Source organism: Schistocerca gregaria, chromosome 4, assembly GCF_023897955.1.
Source record: "Schistocerca gregaria isolate iqSchGreg1 chromosome 4, iqSchGreg1.2, whole genome shotgun sequence".
Lineage (NCBI taxonomy): Eukaryota > Metazoa > Arthropoda > Insecta > Orthoptera > Acrididae > Schistocerca > Schistocerca gregaria.
Genome location: NC_064923.1, coordinates 50847420 through 50863064, shown reverse-complemented (window position 1 = coordinate 50863064; position 15645 = coordinate 50847420).

The following is a 15645-nucleotide window of genomic DNA, read 5'->3' as shown; positions in this document are numbered from 1 at the left end:
TGGAAAATGGGATCGATGACGACACATTTGCCAATTCTGATGATGATCCAGATTTCATGATAGGTGATAGTCACCATGAAACAGAGAGTGATACCAGTGAAGAAAATTTTTTTATTGGAAGAAGAGCCTGGAGCAGTGTATACTACAGACAATACCTCACAGCAAACACAGAATGAGAAGAACACCAGAGCACAACGTTCTGAAAGGAGGAATGCCTCGCCTAACAGCCAAAATCGAAGTTTGAGACAAAGACGTATTAAATCTCAAATATGGGAGAATTTATTTGATGATGACATTATAGATGAAATAGTTTTACATACAAACATGAAACTGAATATGATAAGGGCAAAGTTAGAGGAAACAAGTAATCCCTCCAATTGCAGAGATACTGTTAATGTTAATATCAAAGCTTTTATAGAACTTCTAATGATGACATCAATATTCAGATCGTCTCATAAAGATATGCTGTCCCTTTTCAGAAAGGATCTGATCGGTCGTCCAATATTTGTGGTGACAATGTTGGCAAAGCACTTTGAAATACTTCTAAACAGCCTACGACTTGGCAATGCAACCAGCAGAGAAGAAAGAAATGTCAGATCGCGCAGCTCCAATATCAAACTTTTTGAAAACTTCATTTTCAATTCTCAGCAATTATACTGCGTAAAAGGTAACTTCATGGTGGATGAACTGTTAGTACCGTTCAAGGGGATATCTTCTTTCTGACTTTATATGCCTAGAAAACTAGCCAAATACGGCACAAAAATTATGTGCCTGGCAGATGCTAGAAGTGCTTACCTCTTCAATGCCTACAAATATTCAGGAAAACATAATTACGGATGTAGCCTTACAGAAGAAGAGAAAAAGCTTGCCAAACCAACTCAGCCTGTTTTATGTCTGTGCATACCAACAGCAGGAAGTAACAGATACATTGCCGCTGACATCTGTAGAACTCATTCATGCGCTGAGCAAGAGAGGACTAACATACGTAGGAACGGTCAGAAACAACAAACGCAGAATTCCCCAAGAGGTTTTGGCTGATAAAAGTAGGCCATTTGGGTCAGCATTATATGGATTCTCTTAGAATACAACACTGGTTTCATTTTTTCCTAAGAGAAAAAAGGCAGCAATTCCTTGCCTTCAATGCATAATTGCATTGAAAATGATACCATAAAAAACAAGACAGAAATTATTTATTACTAATCCAAATAAATCTGAAGTAGATTTGCTCAACATGAAATGTGCCAATTATTTGTCAAACAGATGTACAAGGCGCTGGCCAGTGCCAGTTTACACACTTGTAAACATCAGTTGCGTGAACAGTTTTGTTCTGTATTTGCACTACAGAGGAACCCCAATGCTAACTCGTGTCAAATTCACGACAAGCCTGGTCATGGAGCTGAAAGAGGCACATCTAACAAGGCACCTAGAAATTCAAAATTTACCTAGAAATTTCAAGGAAATGATCCACAAAGTTCTGGGAGACACTCAACAATCAAGCAAAGGCATGCCAAGTGACAGAATGGATAAAAGGAGGATGTGCATGTAGTGCCTTGCATCCAAGAAGAGGAAAACGGTGTATAACTGCATAAAATGCTGTCACCCAGTTTGTCTGGAATACAGCAGAAAGACTGTGCAACATGGATGTGATTTAATATTTCAGTTCAGTTGATTATTATCTTTTTTTACATTTTCTGCAGTATTTTATTTATATTTAGGAATATATTGTCTGATATAACAGTGGTGAAAATCATATGAAATATGACACTTAATGACTGCACATACTTTGATATTTTGTGTTTATTTTATATAATTAAAAAACAAAGTGTTCATATGGTCTGACAAGTATTAAATTTACTTATAACCTGAATTAACTGATTATTTACTTGATTTCTGTCAACTTATGTGGAGTTCTGTGATATAAAATTTTAGGTAGTCTGAGAGACCAGATGTTTCTAGTTATGCACATTTTAGAGATGTTTCAGGTTAAAGTTACACTTTAAATTCTACACAGATGTCATTTTCATATATAAGCCATTCCCTTTTTGTGCAAAAATTTTCATTGTAGAGGTACTTCAGTAGCATGCAGTGGTTCCAGGAGACATCTTTATGTCACACTAAGTTTTGCAAAGCTATCACCATTCAGACTGCCTAAAGGTGATCTCTTAACAACCAGCAATATGGGTGGCCAACAAAGATGAGAAACATCAAGAACTTTTGCTGTTTTGTTATTCTGAAGGGTCAGATGCGTTCTTTCACTGCCATATAAGGTTTCATTTGTTAGAGTAAACCTATGGGTGAGGAAAAAAATAGACCGTATACCTATTGCATCTTCATATACATACATGTTATATTGACAACATTCCATTGGAACTACTGACGGCCTTGGGAGAGCCATTCCTGACAAAGCTCTACCATCTGGTGAGCAAGATGTATGAAACAGGCAAAATACCCTCAGATTTCAAGAAGAATATAATAATTCCAATCCCAAAGAAAGCAGGTGTTGACAGATATGAAAATTACTGAACAATCAGTTTAATAAGCCACACCTCCAAAATACTAACATGAATTCTTTACAGACAAATGGAAAAGCTAGTAGAACAACCTCGGGGAAGATTAGTTTGGACTCCGTAGAAATACTGGAACACGTGAGGCAATACTGACATTACGACTTATCTTAGAAGAAAGATTAAGGAAAGGCAAATCTATGTTTCTAGCTTTTGTAGACTTAGAGAAAGCTTTTGACAATGCTGACTGGAAGACTCTCTTTCAAATTCTAAAGGTGGCAGGGGTAAAATACAGGGAGCGAAAGGCTATTTACAATTTGTACAGAAACCAGATGACAGTTATAAGAGTTGAGAGGCATGAAAGGGAGGCAGTGGTTGGGAAGGGAGTGAGACAGGGTTGTAGCCCATCTCAAATGTTATTCAATCTGTATATTGAGCAAGCAGTAAAGGAAACAAAAGAATAATTTGGAGTAGATATTAAAATCCAAGGAGAAGAAATAAAAATTTAGAAATTCAACGATAACATTATAATTCTGTCAGAGAGGATATAAAATGTAGACTGGCAATGGCAAGGAAAGCATTTCTGAAGAAGAAAAAATTGTTACCATTGAGTATAGATTTAAGTGGCAGGCAGTCATTTCTGAAAGTATTTGTACAGAATGTAGCCATGTATGGAAGTGAAATATGGACGACAAATAGTTTGGACAAGAAGAGAATAGAAGCTTTCAAAATGTGGTGCTACAGAAGAATGCTGAAGATTAGATGGGTAGATCACATAACTAATGAGGAGGTATTGAATAGAATTGGAGAGAAGAGGAGTTTGTGGGACAACTTGACTAGAAAAATGGACCGGTTGGCAGGACATGTTCTGAGGCATCAAGGGATCACCAATTTAGTATTGGAGGGCAGTGTGGAAGGTAAACATTGTAGAGGGTGACCAATAGAGGAATACACTAAGCAGATTCAGAAGGATGTAAGTTGCAGTAAGTACTCGGAGAAGAAGGAGCTTGCACAGGATAGAGCAGCACGGAGGGCTGCATCAAACCAGTCTCAGGACTGAAGACCACAACAACAACAACAACAACAACATATTCCAATGGACATAGGGTACACACAGATGGAGATGTTTGCAAAGCTATATACTGCTTGCAAAGTTGCATCAAACCAGTGTGAATTACCCTCCATGACAAACAATTAAAAGAGGGGGTCCTGTCTCTTATTAGGGAGGTTTGAGTGCTAAATGTTCAGAAGTGGCCTGACATCCACTGAGGAGTACCTGCATATCACCTGGCTAAACGTGGCATGCCAAGAGCAGCATTTCAACTCTTACCCATTCTGTGTCAGGAGAGTTATTCCACTTCGTTTCCAGACATTGTGTCCACAAGCCACTCCCATGTAGCTGTCCTCAGCATCAGCGAAGTAGATGTTACCTGTTATGAGGTTCAATGCCTGGTCTTCTGCTACGCTTTGAACTGTATCAATTTGCACTTCTCAGTGACAACTGTGCTAACTCCACAACCCATTTACAAAATAATGCCTGTGAGCCAAATATAAACTCCATATCACAGAGCAAAATGACGTTTCCCCCATTAATAAATCTCTGCTAAAGGCAAAATAGACAACAAATGTAAATTTTGCAGGTGACTGGGGACTGATAACCCCAGACCTTTGGCTCTGGTTCTACACTCAATGAGCCACCAAGCCACACAACCCTCCTCCATACATTTCACCAAAAATTAATTTTTATCTTTGAAACTGTACACAAAATGTGGAATCCGAGTGTGCTTTCTTACTCAGTACTTGAAAATTAACGCCAGAACAGTGACATTGACACAGTATTGTTTTCTATTTAACACTCTTTTCACAAACGTAAATGTCTTCATTTATCATAATATTAATTTCAGTATTGTGATTTCTCTTACGCAACAGTTTCTTTATGTGCTGTGAAGTCAATTCACTGGCAGTACCAGAGATGTTTCTTTGTATGAAGTCTGTACTCTAGTCTGAACACAAGGTAAGGATATTAAGTATAAGAGCAATGAACACAAAGTCTGCAGTGGACAGTGAACTGTGAAAGAGGATATGTTCAAAAATCCCGTTATAAACATTGAGGGCTTTAGGAGGGATTGAGTACATATTATTTTGAATAGGAATCTGTGTCTGGAAATTTGCAGTTTCGGTGCCACAACAGTTTCAATTCCAATATTTAACACTTCCACTTCTGCTAAAGGAATTTGATTAGGTACAATGCAATATAATTATTAGATAACAATTCGAAAGTAAACTTCCCGAGACATCTATTTATTACTTACACACATTTGTATTAGCACTTCAACATTATGTGCTTATAATATACCAAAACAAAGAAGAACCCAGCATACTGTACTTACAGAACAGTTCTGGTGCATTACAACAGAGGCTCGACATGGGACACCCTAGCAATACTGGCATTGTACCTTGAGCACATACACTCCCCCACACTGATGTCTCCTCAATTTCTAGTGCAACAGTCAGAACTCGTGCCAGTAGATCTTCCCCCATCTCTGTGGGAGTCACAAACTATGCATACGGTGCCATATTAAGTAATGCATAGGAATTAAATCTGGCAGTTCTGGCAGGCACACTGTTTGCCCACTTCGCGCACGTGTGTGTGTGTGTGTGTGTGTGTGTGTGTGTGTGTGTGTGTGCTGCACCATCATGCTGAAACCACATTTCCTGACAGACATTCAGTGACAGCTTTCAAGATGTGCCCCAACACGTTTTTAGGGTGGTCAAGTAGTTTACAAGACCAGATTCAATTAAGATGTGCTGTACCTCCTTCCACTCAAGCTATCTTAGATCAGAAACAATATGTTTCATGACAGGTTGTCATTCTAAATATTATGTACTTACTCCCTCTACAGGTATAATGAGTTTGTCACAGGAATTTCTGAACACCCTGTACACACCAATTAACTGCAAGTGACACAGGGTGGCAGCAAGCACACAGAAGTTTACATATCTTACTTTCATCAAGCAGAAGTTATCGAATTATTTAAATGTGAGCTGCCAGATGAGAGCACAACATCTCTACACATATAACTGTGTGTTAGGTTTTATTTTCATGTACTGTATACAAGCAAACAGCAGTATTACTTTATTGTGTACTTCACACCAAGTGCCAATTATTTCTGCACAGTAGGGGGCAAGCTGGCATAGTAAAGCCACAGTCACAATATTTAAAAATTGCACAAAATGCAGAGGTGAGAATATGGGCTACAAAAAATGCATAACACACTCCAGTGGTCAGCTGCAGAACAAAACAAAGTCCAGCAGGCTTTAAATTGACTGTGTCATTGTGAAGCACATAAATTCAAATGGACATCTGTAGTAGACTATTATATTAGGACATTATAGCACTTATTATTGAGAGCACTGTAACATTGTCACTGCAACTACATAACATTCATAAACAACTTTAATGCTGTGACTGTCCTTACCTGAGAAGGTAAGAAGGCCCTGCCAATAATACAAATGCTGTCGATTCGTATCTCTGGAGTAACTAGAAATGGGTAAAACACCTCTGAATTCTTGCTTGACAGTATCTACCATCATAGAACCAGAACACTTGCATTTACTCCTGTTTATGGAGCTTGTCAGATTTTCAAAGTGGCAGGGTAGTATTCAACCAGCTGCCCATACCAGTGACAAGATGTTGCTATTGCCAGATAACAAAACAAAAATTACACACAGTAAGTACAAAGCTATGTCTCTTTGAAGACAGTTTCCAATCAGAAGCTCAAAGACATAACTGCCCATAGCCATACATACAGACAGAAACTATCCAAGTGAAGGTTCATGCTGGCTGTCAATCTGTGTGTTTAGTCGCATTTATATTTACAAGTTGAAAAAGCTCTTTGTACTGAAACTGGTAATGCCTTACAGCCCAACAGCCGATACATAACCTGGTTGGGACAATGGCTATGCTTGGCAGCAGTTTGCCCCCCTGCTTCTTGACAACACAGAAACTGTCTTCGTATGCTCATCGCATCTACTGTTGCGAACTCGGCATCGTTCCAGTACACATTGTTAGCATACATATCTGTAAAGGTTGCTTGTTAGAACAAAGACTATTTAGTTACAGCACCAGAATGCAACAGTCCACCCTACTAACCATATGACAAGCACATCATCTTCCCAATTCCTTTCAAGAGATGTGGTCTAATTACATTATAGACATCATTGTCGAAAACAATTTCACTCTCACCCATTATTGGCATGTTTGCATGCAGTAATGTTAAGGTTAAATTTTGTGTATCGACTTTCAATATCTCTGTAATAGGTTAACAAGAAAGGTTCAGATATATTTTGCAACAATTCAATAAGGAACCTATCCACTCAAATTCAACAGAGCAGGTGCCAAAATTAAGTAGGGTCCATACCTTAGGCTAACATAATAGGCTACATGTTGCAAAACGAGCCCAATAGTCAACAGAACTGACAGGGCAAACTAACAATGAGCATGTATACTTCACTTATAAAACAATGAACTTTTAAGATGTTATCAACCTAAATTTGTGCATACCTGGTACAAAATTTTAAGAAACACCATAAGATCAAAAGTCTAAAGTCTACTCATTATCAACCACACCCACTAATCATATCTAAGGACTGAGAAGTAGCCACATGAATCATGATTAACCATGCAAGATGTAGCAGCGACCCGAACGGTCGCGGGGTTGTAGTGACGGAAACATGGCAGCACCCGCAGAGTGGCCCGCGAACAATATAATGGGAGAAGACGGACACGACCAATGGAGGACTTTACGACACAACAAGAACAGACAACAGCGTAACGAACCAAACAAGACAACCACGTCCACTGAAATAGAAACACGAAAGTCAATACGCAGTCTGAGGCGAGATGTCCTGAGACGCACGCAATGTTAGACTGCTGGCTGAGCACGAGGCAGGTGCTTCAGTATGCTATTGGGAGTGCTGCTATTGGCCACTTGGACCACATGTTTCACTGTGGCGCCCTCACACTAAACGGATGCCCGAGGTATCCATGACATTTGAACCAGATTCCAGGGCAGGGGAGAGGGAGCTGCTGATCCACCCAGAGGTGGAGAGGGCCGGTAGCAGGCCCACAGGGAGACAGCTACCAGAGGCTGGGACAGTGACTCGAGGACCACGTCCGTACCTGAAGGAGGTAGGGAAATAGGTGGCGGCACGTGTCCTGAGGCAGCACGAGGGTGGAGCTGATTATGATGGCGGCGCTCCAACCCTTCTGACGTCTGCCCTGACATCACACACTGCTCATGGGCCATGATAACCGTGGCAGGTGCCCAACCCACCTTGCTCCCGTACTCGCGTTCCCACATGGCTGTGCCAGGGGCATACCACTGCGAGGGCCAGGAGTGGGGGCGGGAGGAGGATGGCATCAGCAAATAGAGCAGGGTGTGCGGCTGTCGCCCATGAATGAGCACTCCGGACTGTGTCCGTCAATGGGCGTAGAGCAATAGGTGCTCAAAAAGAGGGTGAGGGCTGACGTGGTTGGGGATGTGTCGACTGCCTTAGTCAACTGGTGTTTAAAAGTGCCAATGGACGAAGGGTGGAAAGGGGGGCTACAGATACGTTTGATACCGTTGGCCTGACAGAAGTTGTGGAAGGAGGATGCTGTGAATTGGGGACCATTATCGGAGACCAAGTTGTGGGGCAGGCCCTCAATGGCGAGAACCTGGGCCAGGGCCGTGAGTGTAGCCTCCGTGGTGGTGGATGCCATTCGGACAACATATGGGTATTTGGAGTAGGCATCAATGATGTGTAACCACATGGACCCTGAAAACGGGTCAACAAAATCGATATGGATGCTATCCCAGGGCCAGCGAGGCACAGGCCAGGGTGCAAACGACTGAGGGGGCTTGCCTGGTGACATGCACAGACAGTACACCCACGGACCAGGCACTCAATATCACCATCAATGCCAGACCAATACACATGCTGGCGAGTGAAAACTTTCATACAGGGCATACCCCAGTGTCCGTGGTGTAACAAACTGAACTCCCGGAGCCGCAATTCCGGAAGGATGACCACCCAGTGGGCATCCAAGTCCGTGGCCTACAAAAGGACATCATCGACCACGGAGAGCCTGGGGGACAGGTAGCACCATGGGCTGAAATCAGACTGCATCCAACGAGTAACATAGGACGGCCACCTGTTGAGAACCTGCCTTAAAGCAGGGTTGTGGTGGGTAGCCGCAGCAACATCAGCAGCCATAAGAGGAAGACTGTCCAGCATATCTCGGCAGGTGCAATCAATGTGAAAGCAGAGGACCTCCTGTTGGTCAAAGGCAGGATCGGGGCCTGCTGGAATACGTTACAAACTGTCCTCATTAACATGCTGGGTGGTGGGCTTATACCGGATGGTGTAAGCATAATTGTGTAAAAACAATGCCCAGTGCTGGAGATGTTGAGCCGTCTGCTTGGGAAGGTGAGTGTGTGGCCCGAAAAGTGTAACCAAGAGTTTATGTTCCGTCAGGAGGGTGAACTTTGCCCCAAAGAGATAGGTGTGAAATTTTTGGACGGCGAACATGATCACAGGGGCCTCCTTTTCAATCTGGGAGTAGTTCTGTTGTGCTGGGGTCAACGTCTTAGAGGCATAAGCGATGGGCTGTTCGGAGCCATTGGCATCCCGGTGCGCAAGGATGGCCCCAATGTCGTATGCCGATGCATCAGCTGCCACAACCAAGGGGCGGTCTGGAAAGAAGGGAGTAAGGCAAGGGGCGGACTTCAGCATTGCCTTTAAATGGAGAAAAGCCTGTCACAGGCAGGAGTCCAAACAAAAGGTTCCCCTTTGCGATGCAAGTGATTGAGGGGTTGAGCAAAGGAGGCAGCGTGGGGCAAAAACTTTAAGTAATAAGTAACCTTGCCCAAAAACATTTGCAGTTCAGGTAAGTCCTTGGGGCAAGGAAGGGCCTCAATGGCCATGACATTATGACCTGAAGGGCAAATGCTGTCTTTTCTAAGCCAGTGCTCTAAGTATTCCACTTCCGGCTGAAAAAAACAACACTTGTCCAGCCGACAGCAGAGACCAGCAGACTGCAGAGGATGTGGCCCTCCTTGTGACACAGCTTGCACATTTTCCAGTGGTGGGGACAATCAGCCCGCAAATGGGCAGTAAAGCACTGTGAGCAAGATAGAAGTGGGCCTCGCGACCAGCAACGAGGGGCGACCAAAGGCTCTGATGCCATAGAGACGTTGGACAACGAGGAGTCCCGACGCCGCCAGCCTCTGTCGGCCAGGCCACATCGACATCGCAAGGGTGAAACCCATTGTGATGCCGCAGTCGCCACCACCCGTGGCCACGCCATAAGACACTCGTTAGCCGCTTGAGCAATTTCAAAAGAGTGGGCAATGCAGAGAATCTCTTCCAAGGAGGGTTTATCGAGTTTCAATGCCGCAGTATGGACCTCAGGGTCGGGAGCCAACTGAACCACCACATTCCGAATCAGGGAGTCCACATACGAAGCCTTACACTGCTGATTGGTGCACTACACTGCTGATTGGTGCACGTAAAATCACATCAATGGCTGAGACCCTGCAAGTCCGTGACCCAGGAATGATACGATTGACCAGGCTGTTTGTGATACTGGTAGAATTCCAGCAGAGAGGCGACCACATGGTAGTGTTGGGAATAATAGTTTGTCAGCAAAAGACAGATTTCCTGGAAAGAGAGAGCCACAGGATCAGACAACGATGCCAGCTTGCAGAGAAGAAAGAACATTTCCAGAGGGGCCAAAGACAAAAACAACGACCACTGCAAGGAGCCATCCGTGACTTGAAAAGCCGTGAAATGTTGTTTCAGCCGACGTAAGTAGGTTTACCCGTCCTCTCTTGCATCATTAAAGGGTGGAAACAACGGCAAATGCGGGAAAACATAACTTTTGCGGTAACACGTCCCGGGTATCGTCTTTGTCCGTTAGCAACTGCAGCGACTTTTGTAAGATGTCTAACTGGAGCTGCTGCTGCTGTGTGAGCTGCTGCTGTTGCTCCAGCAGACAGACCAACTTCACCTCCATAACAACAAAGACCGCCGTTTACCTCGTCGCCAAAATGTTGTAATGGTGACTGTAATGGTCGTGAGGTAGTAGTGAAGGAAATGCAGCAGGACCCGCAGAGTGACCCATGAACAACAACACAACGGGAGAGGACGGACACGACCAACGAAGCACGTTACGACACAACAAGAACAGACAACAGAATAATGAACCAAACAAGACCACCATGTCAACTGGAATAGAAACATGAAGGTCAATACGCAGTCTCAGGTGAGATGTCCTGAGACGCATGCAGTGTTAGACTGCTGGATGAGTGCAGGGCAGGTGCTTAAGTACGCTATTGTGGACGCCGCTATTGGCTGCTGGGACCATGTGTTCCCCTGTGGCGCACTCACACTAAAAGCAGGCCAGGAGGCATGCGCCGCCACAGCTTATGGCACGATGGTGCAGAGAACACTATGGGTCTTCGACGTCTCAAATTTTGTCGACATTCCCCACATGAGTATAGTCTGTAGATGTCTGAGGGAATCCTGAACAAGGTTAACATAATCTCCACCCTCCCATTTTTAAATTGTGTGAACCATTCACAACACAGTATGGCTTAAGCACTCATCACCGTAGGCTTCCTGCCTCATTTGGTGTGTTCCTGTAAAGGTTTTATTGATTCTGAAGCAAAACTTAACACAGACGTGTTTCACATCTAACAGCTTTCTCACTGTGTGACAACATTCTACTCAATACAGTACTGAACAATAATTGACAGACCTACAATAATGAAATTTCTAACAGTTACGCATTAAACACACGTGTGCACAGGGATGCCAACTGCGTCTTGCTCCAATGCACTACTGGTGCAAAATTATGAATGTTTCAAAATATTTTGAACAGATCTCATACCCCAGATTTATTGTTGGTGATATTCAAAATTTTAAAATTCATTTTGGACTTTAAAAGCTGCCTTTATATGACTATGTACAATGTCAGTCTAGATTTTAATTAATTTGGTGCTTCTTAGTCGAGTGCTTGACCTATCTCCGTTTATTTATCTGTCGTCTGATAAATCCTTGACCAAGAGTTACGAGGATGTTTCCCAACAGCAATGGCTGCCAAATACACGTTATGACATACCCTGCAATAACTGCCATCTGAGATGATGGATTCTAATGACTGCAGCTCAGCATCCACCCACTACAAGGGCTCATTGTCGATGTCTACGGTCATTCCATCATGTCACTGCAAGGTGTGGTGAGAATTTATCTCTGCCAGCTGCTGGAATCTTCAAGTTCTTGCCCCAGTCAGACCATAATGTTGACCTGCACAACATACAAACAATAGCTTACCTGTCATGTCAGATTAAAAAATCTGAAAATAAAATTGAATCTAGGGTCATTTAATTAGGAACAGGAAAATTAAAGATCTCATTCTGATGGATAAGCAATGGCTTATGACATCAGATGCATAGCAAGCTTCAAATAACTTTCTAGTGGAAACTAAGAAATCCAACACAGTTCAAAATTAAAAAGCATTACAGTATATGCTGCACTCAGTATCTCAGAAATCCAATCAGTTCGGTATCATTCTAGCCTCTTCCCATGAGATTACTGTGGTCAGCTGTCCTAAAAGCAAAATTTCCCATGAGACAATTAAGAACTGTGAGCTAAATATTAAAAGCATATTGTCATGTTACATCATCACATATTTCACTCATCACTATTACAAGGTGTCTCTCCAGACTTAAGTATGTCATTACCAAAACACCTCATATGCAGGACAGGTAACCTAACAATGAACTAATGGTTTGGGAAAGAAAATTGAGTGTATTTAAGAATGAGCAAACATCCTCAACCAGATTCTGAGCCAGCCACAGTTTGTACTACTGAAGGACCTCTCCACTGCATATGGGATTTAAAGTTCCATTGTCAACATTTTAACTATGAATGAAAATATTTCATTCATCAGGATTTGTGTAATGTGTCCAAGACATTTGACAAAATCATCATATTTCAAAGAAGCTTCAACCTTATGACTTTCAAGTTATAGTTACTTAACATTTAACTGATCAGAAGTGTGAAGAAAGGTTCTGTGATAGACTGATTTGTTTGGAAAGGACAGACTGATAACAGCAAGGAAGTGTTGTGAAACAGTGTAGTCCATTGTCAGCTCTCCTCTCCATTGCGATCTTTGACTATAGTGACCAAGGTGGTAGAAGAAACAGAAGAAGATGAGACAAAAGCAATAATGTTTGTAGATGGCTATGATCTACGGAAACTGAAGATATTCAGGAACACCTGAATGCTTGGTAAAAAAGAGTATTGGATGAAATTCAATGTAAACAAATGAGATATTCTGCTTAGAACTAGAATGATATACCAACTATAAGAATAAGGACAGGAGGAACAATCAAAGATGGAAAGTATGAAGTCCTTTGGCAGTATGACAAGAAAATAGAAGAAATGAGCCATCAGCTAATGTTGCAGACAGGCTGAAGCATTCTTGCCAAGTATCAAAAAATGGGTTTAGAACAAGAATGTCCAAAAAAGCAAAGACGTGGTGTATGGAAGTCACTACATTCCAATTTAGACCTATGCATCTGAAACATGGGTAATGAAGGTAAGATGGGAGCAGATTACAGGTGTGTGAAATGAATTTCCTCAGAAGCAGGACAGCAGTAACAAGAGAGGATGAGGAATGGAAATGTAGGGGAAATAGTGAAACAGGAGCCCTTGCAGAGTAGGCTAAAAATGCGAAGGCTACAACAGTATCAAGACTGAGGTGTGGGCATTTATATAGAATGGAAAACCACTTGGTTGCAAGAAGGGACACAAAATGGAGATGTGAAAGAAACAACACAGAGCAGGATTGAGGGGTATATGCCGAAAAATGTGAAGGTGTGCTGAAAAGAAGAGACAAGGACTGGACCAGAGTGAACTGTGAGAAAAGAGGAAAAGATGGTGATGCTTATGTTTAGAACAAACCCAGCCTGTGGCTAGAAAATGTTCAAGAAATGCAAAATCTGTTATACACTTCACGCAGCTCTGGCAAATCTGCTAATGGGGGAGAAATTGCCATTGGCATTTAACAGTACACACTCTCGCTCCTATTACAAATCACCTATCTTGTATCAGAGATAAATTCGGCAAACTTATGATGCTTATGTGTTCAGTAAAACATGCAAGAGAGCTGTAACAGAAGAACAAAGAAATAGTTAAAGACTTTGTCCTCAATAAATGGAGTTTCAATTAACAACACTGTGCAAGGGAAGAATAAAAATTCAGCACAGGGAGAAAAGTAAACATTTAAGACTCCACTAACCCCAAATGTCTGTATTTCTGAATGTGCATATTTCAGAATTAACAGAAAATCAGAATCAGATCTTTTCATATAATCTGGCACATTCTACATCCCAAAAATACACTTGTCAATTATTTAAGTAAAAATTAATTAAATGCTCCTTAAATTCAGCATCAGAAAATTTATTTTGCTTTGTGTACTTCCATTCTGTGTTGAACTGATTAATTTTCTACAACAATTCAAGATATCCTTCTCCTTGTGCAGAAAGACAGGAGCCTGTGTATCTTTATGTAGATGTAAATGTAGATGTAGATTTCATGAAGACAACTGTCTAAAAGCATGAGCCTATTATGTCTTACATTTTTACCAAGTTTTTGTAAAGAACTGTGCAATATTTGAAAATAATTTTCACAAGATAGTGTAACACTAGGAGCAAAAGTCCACCAGTAAGCACTCTCCTGCACAAAGGGGAGCAAAGTACCCTGCCACAATAGTTTGTCACTTCCACTGTGAATTAAATGTGATGACAGGTAAATATTGAAAATTTAGATCATTTCTAACTGAAAATTCTTATCCTGCCAATTACCCTGAATAAATAGTGTGTGTGTGGTTGGCTGACATGTATCAAATTTTGTTGTGTGTCAACATCAAAACAAAAATCCTGTTAAGTAAATAGTACCCTATTTCCACAGAGGAAATTTATCTTCTGACTGCACTGATGTGCTGCATCATGGCCAGTGTTGCAGATATAATCAAAGGAACATGCAAAATCGATGAAACTACATGAATGTTTAAACTGTTACACCAGATCACATGTGCTGTTACAGACTAGATGGTGACTGGTTAAATTAGGAGCCCTTTGTTCTTATTACAGATGTGACTATGGAAAGCTTAACAGATCAATGTGGTCAAAGAAGACTGGTATCTTAATACCGTCTTAAGATGTGTTTTCAAAACATATTGCCAACAGGTGTATGCTGACAAAGTATTTAATAAATTCTGGAAAATTGAATAAATTTGAATTAGAAAAATTACAGTTAAAGTTATTTGGTTTGATGCTATTTTACTGTAGAAATTTTGAAAGAACTGAAAATTGTTCACAGTTTACACAATATTGGCAGGAGCTGACAATACCATTTTTATCAGTAGCCTACTTGAAATTCACTTACAAAAAGAACTAAATACAAGTAAGAAAGATGCAAACGTTATCAGTTCAGTAAATGTTAATTGTGTGCCTTTGGAAAACTGGTGTGAGAGTGCATAATTTTGTTCCACAAAATTTGGGACTTTTCCACCTTCTCTACAAATGGGGAAATGCATCAGTAGTTTAAGTTTAACCCTTAACCCGAAATATCGGTCTCTCAGACCACTCATTTATTTTAAATACAGAGTCTGGCAGCACTGCGAAAAAGCACAGCTCCATTTTCCCAGTACCTTTGCCCCAATACTTGCTGCATCTAAAGCAGCAGTCAACAGTTGGTGAAGACAGCATTGTTTAGAGTAGTGCGCGAAGTTGTGTGCCTGAGATACTGCCATGTTTCTTATTATGTACAAGAATTTGGTAGGTTCAGTAGACCGCATGTTTCTAATTACGGCATATTCTGTTTTCCGTGGCTGTTATTTTATGGAGTCTTCTTCTATGCGTGAATTTATATTTCAGGTATAGCATGGATCGACTTTCTAAGAAGAGTAACATATCTGCAGCTAATCCAGATTTGGAAGCTTGAGTGCATGCTCAGTTACGGGATTTAGATGAAGTAGAAAATGGGATCGATGACAACACATTGGCCGATTCTGATGATGATCCAGATT